The 7,217-nt window shown below is 43.7% G+C and overlaps 1 protein-coding gene across 3 annotated transcripts in view; it reads right to left on the reverse strand.

Annotated features, from left to right (window-relative positions):
- LOC123362924 (poly(rC)-binding protein 3-like) overlaps window positions 1-7,217 on the reverse strand; it is a 752,406-nt gene that overhangs the window by 303,476 nt on the left and 441,713 nt on the right. The window lies entirely within an intron of this gene.

Here is a 7,217-nt window from a genome sequence, read left to right on the forward strand (position 1 = left end):
ATATCTAGATGAGTTGATGTACTCCCTGGAAGACCTCTGAAGGCCTCCAGGGGTACATGTATCCCTACTTGAGAACCACTGTGTTAGAGTCTCTACTTAGCTTTGGAAGGTCTGTTTGCAAATCAGATTGCCTTCACCGTTTCCTTCAGATGGGAGATGAACATTCACACATGGGTGAATACTGAAAGTGGGGCCTAAGGCTAACCTTGATAGTGTTTCTATATGCAATAGACATCTTGTTTGTAAACAGATATGAAAGCACCACATACTGCACTTGATCTGCGCACAGAACTACTGCTGGCATTGCTGCTTTGTAGACTGGGCAGAATATGGGTCAAAACAGATTACTGTTATTATTTGCATGACCATAGTGCCTAGGAGCCCTGGTCATAGTGCCAGGGCTTGTTGTCACTGCAGTTAACTTGTTTTACAACTCAGGGGCTAAAAATGCATCATGGTTTAAAAAAAAAAAAAAGAGGCCTTGGGGGGTGTGTGTGTGTACACCAGTGTAAGTGACTGTTACCAAAAAACGCCCAAAGTACCTTGTAAAGCAAAAGCTCGTAATCAGGACTACTCTAACGCAAGCCTGGTAACTAGTGGATCTTTAGAAGATCCAACCCACGGTGGGCTGACTTGGCCTGGCATAGTCCGGCGAGGAAGCTGCCTGGGTCTAGAAGTGTGTAAACCCATTTTCCCTCCCCTTTCCTTTCCATGTGGGCTACTGACAGTCTAATCATCTCACTAAATGCAATCAAAGTAAGCGGCGCCGTCTCCCAAAGACTAGCCGACGCTCTTTGCTGAAGGGAGGTGTAGAAAAGTCGTGGTCATCCTCGTTAGTCTCTCCCGTGTAAGTACCCTGTAAAAAAAAATCCTTAGTTTCTGAGCCGCTAGCGCGGACAGAGCACCCTCTCTGTGTATGTAAGTAAAAAATGGGTAAAAGACAGTCTAAATATTCCACCTCATCCCCTAAAAGTACCCCAGCATATTACATGTACATACATTATGGTCCCAAAACCTGCAGGTATTTAAAAAATTAAAATCTTCACACTCGTAAAAATCCATCTAAACAATGCCCATTAAAAAGTACCTTCAATCTAAATAAAATCATACATCTCAGAGGAGCTTTTAATCACCAAAAAAAAGCCTCTAACACAGTGTGAGCAATTTGTCTAAGAACGGGTTAATTTAAAATTCAGCTTGGCTTAAAAATAAAAATAAAGTTGCTCTACGTTCAAGGTCAAAAATCAACGCAAACTATGCTAAGTACAAAAAAAAAACTGCTTTCAGCCTCAGCTGGCTGTAAAAAATAAAAACAAAGGCAAACCAAAGGCAATACAAGTCTTGTCCAACACAGTTTTTACCAAAAAGGTTAGCAGTGATCAGACAACTAGCATAGCCAACATCAGTGTAAATACGGTAGATTTGAGGCTATCCTAGAAATGAACAAATTAAGAATTGCTTCAATTAGATGTCTTCAAGTCAGCAATGGCTGATGAAATACCTAAGAAAATGGCTGAAGAGACCTCTGAGTCATTAGTGATTATCTTTGAGAACTCGCGGAGGATGGGAAAGATCCCAGAGGACTGCAAAAGGGCAAATATAGTATTTATCAATAAAAAAGGGGAATAAAGACAACCCAGGGAATTATAGACTAGTCAGCTTAACTTTGTTTATTTGCTCCATTATTTTTTCCAGGTACCAATCAGTTTGTAAGCACCTAGAAGATAATAAGGTGATAAGTAACAATCAACATGGATTTGTCAAGAACAACCTAACATCCCTCTTGGTCAGGGTAATAAGCCTTGTGGATGTGGGGGAAGCAGTACATTTGATACAACTGAACTTTAGTAAGTCTTCTGATACAATCTCACATGATCTTCTCATAAGCAAACCCAGAGAAATACAGTCTAGATGAACTAACTATAAGGTAGATGCTGAACTGGTTGGAAAAGCATACTCAGAATAATCAGTGGTTCCCAGTCAAGCTGGAAGGGCATATCAAGTGGGGTCCCTCAGGGATCTGTCCTGAATCCAGTTCTATTCATAATCTTCATAAATAATTTGGATAATGGCACAGAGGATACACTAGGGTGACCAGACAGCAAATGTGAAAAATCAGGACGGGGGTAGGGGGTAATAGGAGCCTATATAAGAAAAAGACCCAAAAATTGGGACTGTCCCTATAAAATCAGGGCATCTGGTCACCCTAGGATACACTGACAAAGTTTATGGATGATACCAAGCCGGGAGGGGTTGCAAGTGTTTTGGAGGACAGGATTAGAATTCAAAATGATCTTGACAAACTGGAGAAATGGTGTGAAATAAATAGGATGAAATTCAACAAGGACAAATGCAAAGTACTGCACTTACAATAGAATAATCAATTGCACAAACACAAAGTGGGAAATGACTGCCTAGGAAGGAGCACTGCAGAAAAAGGTTGGGGGGTCATAGTGGATCACAAACTAAATGAGAGTCGACAATGGAATACTGTTACAAAAAAAGTGAACACCATTCTAGAATGCATTAGCAGGAGTGTTGTAAGCAAGACTTGAGAAGTAATTCTTCCACTTTACTCAGCACTAATAAGGCCTCACAGTAGTATCGTGTTCAGTTCTAAGCAACACTTTGGAAAAGATGTGGGCAAATTGGAGAAAGTCCAGAGGAGAGCAACAAGAATGATTAAGGTCTAGAAAACATGGCCTACGAGGAAAGATTGAAAAAAAATTGGGTTTGTATGGTCTGGGGAAGTGAAGACTGAGGGCAGGACATGATAACAGTTTTCAAGTATATAAAAAGGTTGTTACGAAGAGAAGGGTGATAAATTATTCTCCTTATCTACCAAGGCCAAGACAAGAAGCAATCGGCTTAAATTGCAGCAAGGGAGATTTAGGTTGGACATTAGGAAAAACTTCCTAACTATAAAGGTGGTTAAGCACTGGAACATATTACCTAGGGAAGTTGTGGCATCTCTGCCACTGGAGGTTTTCAAGAACAAGTTAAAGAAACACCTGTCAGGGATGGTCTAAATAATACTTAGTCCTACCTCAATGCAGGGGACTGGACTAGATGATCTATTGAGGTCCCTTCCAGTCCTACATTTCTATAACTGGTCAGCGTGATAGGCAGTGGTCTCTGCACACCAGCAGCCTAACTGTCGTCATTTTTTTTGCATGGATCACAGTGAAAGAGAGTTTTGAGTAGGGTTTTGAAAATGGATAATGAGGTAGCTTTGGGGACATTTACGTGGAATTGCTTCCAAGCATGAGGAGCAACTTGGGAGAAAGCATGAAAATGTTTATTTGAAAATTTAACAAATGGATGATAGAGGCTGGAATCCTGGATCACTTAGAGGCGAGATTTGACGTATTGACAGCAAACAAGAGATGCAAGGTTGTGCCCTTGGCTGTGACGGGACTAGAAAGTGAAGACAAACAGCTTGTTTTGTGCAATAGAGAAGGCAGAGCCAGTAGAGGGATTCAAAGAGAGGGGTAACATGGTCCAAATAGGCTCAGAGGATGATCTTTACAGCAGTGTTCTGAGTGGGGCAAGATTGCATTTGTCTAGGCCAGAAAGCAGGATGCTACAGTAATTGAGCTGCAATGTGATAAAAGCTTGGTCAGGAGTTTTAGCTTGGGGATGGAATTAGAAAGGCTGCATCTTAGAGATGTTACGCAGAAAGAATCAGCGAGATTTAGACATAGCCTGAATGTGAGGATCTAGAGCAGGGGTCTCAAACTCCTGGCCTGTGGGCCTTCTGCGGCCCACGAACCTCCCCAATATGGCCTGCAGGGCTCCAGCAGTTCTGGGGCTGAGTCTCTCCCTTGGCCTCACCTGCCGCCCCCAGGCGCTCCCCTGTCAGTGCAGCGGAGCTGAGTGGCGTCTGCCGGCTCGCTCCAATGGCTGCCAGCCCCTACCTGCGGCCCAGGGGCGGGGTGGGGCAGGGCTGTGCCTCTGTGTGCTGCCCCCACCCCGAGTGCCCCTGTGGCCAATGGGATGCTGCGGAGGGGGTGCCTGGGGACAGAAACATGCAAAGGCCCCCCCCAGCCCACCCCGCTTTGGAGCCCCAGGTAAGTGCCGCACCCTTAACCCTCTCCCAGAGCCTGCACCCCCACCCCCTCCTGCCCTCAAACTCCCTCCTAGAGCCTGCATCCCTCCCCACCCCCCCCAGCCCCCAAACTCCCTCCCAGAGCCTGCACCCCAGACTCCCTCCCCCATCCAAACTCCCCCTCAGAGCCCAACCTCTCACCCCTTCTGCACCCAAACTCTCTCTCAGAGCCTGCACCCCAATCCAATACCCCAGACCTCCTCCCCCACCCAAACTCCATCCCAGAGACTTAGGCAGGTGGGGGGTGGGTTCTGGGCAACATGAGTGACATTGGCCCACCGGGAGGATGAGAGGACTGGCACTGGCCCTAAGGTAAATTGAGTTTGAGACCCCTGATCTAGAGAGAGATCTGAATCGAAGATGATCCTCAGGCAGTGGGCCTGAGTGACACAACGACTGTGTATTTGGAATACTACCTTAAACTTAGAAACAAATAACAAAAGTATTAAAATACCTGTTAGTTGGCCCAGTGCTTAAATACCATCGTAAAGAGCTGCTATAAGAAAGACCTGGCCTCACTGAAGTCAATAGCAAAACTTCCTTTGATTTCAATGGGGGCAGGACTTCACCTGTGGACATTTCCCTGGGAATACAATTGGTTGTGTCGTCAAGGATAGAATGTGAATCTCACCACTGAAGTAATGCTCTGTACTGACAGATTCACGGGAACTAAGGGCTGGATGTGGTACTGCGATAGCAGACAGAAAAACTGGGGTAGGAAGGGAGTAAATAAATGAAAACAGAATAAAAGAAAAGGTAGCTCTGCAACTCTTAGAGAACCCCCCTCCAAAAAACCCCCAACCTAAAGTACTTACCATCATCCCATTTCTATGCTTTAGTCCCTCTGGTAATTTAATAGCATAGCTCTGCCACCTTCCAGACAATAGATCCATGCAGGTACAGCTCAGCAGTTCCAGTAATCCAAAGTGTCTAGGTCCCTGATTAAGCAACATGCTTGACCATGTGTCTAACTTGAAGCATGTGACTACTTCCACTAAAGTCAATCGGTTAAAATTAGGCATGTGCTTAACTCCACTGCTGAATTAGGGCCTGAGATCACATTCTGGTAGGGGGCTTGTAAGCTGGTGTGCCAATGCAACAGCACCCCCTTTGTTCAGATGGATTATTGCACAGAGATTGCTTGGTCTGGTGGGGCAGCCAATCAACTTCTCTTGCCTGAGTCCCATTCTGGGCTATGAAGGGTGTTAGTTTCAGTCCTGCTGGGGTGTAAGTGTTTTCCCTTATACTTGGAGTGGTTAGCTGGGCCTGGTCTTCAGGGGGTCTGGAAGGCTCTTTGGTTCTTAAGTCTCTGTTGAAGGATTGGTAGGGAAACCCACCCATCCACTCCACTGGGTTCCAGCTCAGAGCCCTTTTGCGAGGCAGGTGGAATCAGGTCTCCACAACTCCTCCCTCTGTGCCCTGTGATCCTTCCTACCTTCTTTGGTTCTTTAGGATTCTCCAGCCTGCAGATCTGGTCATCCCTTCTTTGGGGTGTAGCCTCTGTGGGGCTTCTCACCAGCTTGCTGGCAGGACTTTGCTTCTCCAGCTTGCTTGCTCCTCTGACAGCCGCCTCACCTCTCTGCTTCTCAGCTCTTTTATTCTCCCAGCTGCAGTGAGGCTGCTAGTCATTGCTGTCTGGCGGTTACTGCATTAACTCCTTGGCTGCCAGGCCAGTAAGGGTCTATATACCTCATGACAGGGCTCCAAAGCATTAGCAGCTGTAGGAGCACCTGCCTTTCCTGCAACAATCTGGCAGTAACAGCAGAGCTCTGAGTGGCAATTAAAACAAATGGTCTTCATTAATTAATGCATATGATGTTACCAAAAGAAGAATCACAATGACCAATCTAAAATTTTGCCTCAGTGCCATTATTGATTAAATGTCAACTCTAGAATGAAGAGACATCTTAGAACATTCAGGTGTCTTGCCTGGTTGCTCCTCAGGAAAGCCTTTCATGGGGAAAAAAAAGGAAACCTTCCAGCTCCACCAACCCCCTTGCCCACAAGTCCCTAGAAAAGAATCAATACAAATAAATGTGGTATCACCTGCATAGTGTGGAAATAGGAATGATCAAAAACCTATGTCTGAGCAGATCTAATCTTAATAAAAATAGGCATGACAACTCTAATTTGAACATACTGCTTGTTTGAGAGGGAAGGAAGATATTAAAGAAGAGAATGAAGCATTGGATTTCCCCTTATTGTGTACTAGCTTTCCAAAAAGCAAAATTATTATTCAGTTTCTTTGCATCCTCACATGAAGACATTCATGAGTTCTTGTGTAGTAATGAGTAATATCACACATTTCTTAATCTAACCACCTTATAGGGCCTTGCCTAAACTACAGACTACAACTACAAATTACTTTTACCTAAACTTGCATTTAAAAAGGATGCTTCTAAATCACTAAAAGGACAAATCTAGCAGTATAACATGAATGGCATTAGACATGTGACTTTAAGTGAAAAAAATACAAAAGGTGACTTCTTTGTAAAGTGCTTGTGTGCTGAACAGCTGTTTTCCCCACAATGTCCCAAAAATCTTTTCCAGCAATTGATTTACAGTGACTAAACAAACCAACTGACACAGAGAAGGATGAATGCTTTCTAGTTAAGTGATTATCCAGAGCCGACATACAGAAATAAAGGCTTTGAACAGGTTTGGCATTATCAAAAAAGATAAACAATAATTGACCAGGCTTTGCTTCATGTCTTTTCTTCTTTTTGGCAGTGGTAAAAAGAACTTACAATGTCAGAGAGGTTTCTCTAAACAAAAACAGATCAAATATGTCAGGATTCAATTTTACTATAACATAAATTACTTTCACACACTCTCCTTATTCTGTTAAGACAGACATATCAGAACAAAGATTGCTCAAGTTATTCATACAACTAGTCCTACTGCTTCCAATTTAAGAGCCTGATTCTGCACACATTGACAATAAAGAAACCTTTGCCATTGTTTTTAAAACATATAGTATCTCATCCTAAAATAATAGAACAAGTAAGATTCGGCCCATAATTCAATGGTCCATATTTCGATGACAATGACAGTATAAACTGAGAAGTGAATTAATTCTCAGCCTAAGACTCTCATATCTATGCTTCAC

Source organism: Mauremys mutica, chromosome 2, assembly GCF_020497125.1.
Source record: "Mauremys mutica isolate MM-2020 ecotype Southern chromosome 2, ASM2049712v1, whole genome shotgun sequence".
NCBI lineage: Eukaryota > Metazoa > Chordata > Testudines > Geoemydidae > Mauremys > Mauremys mutica.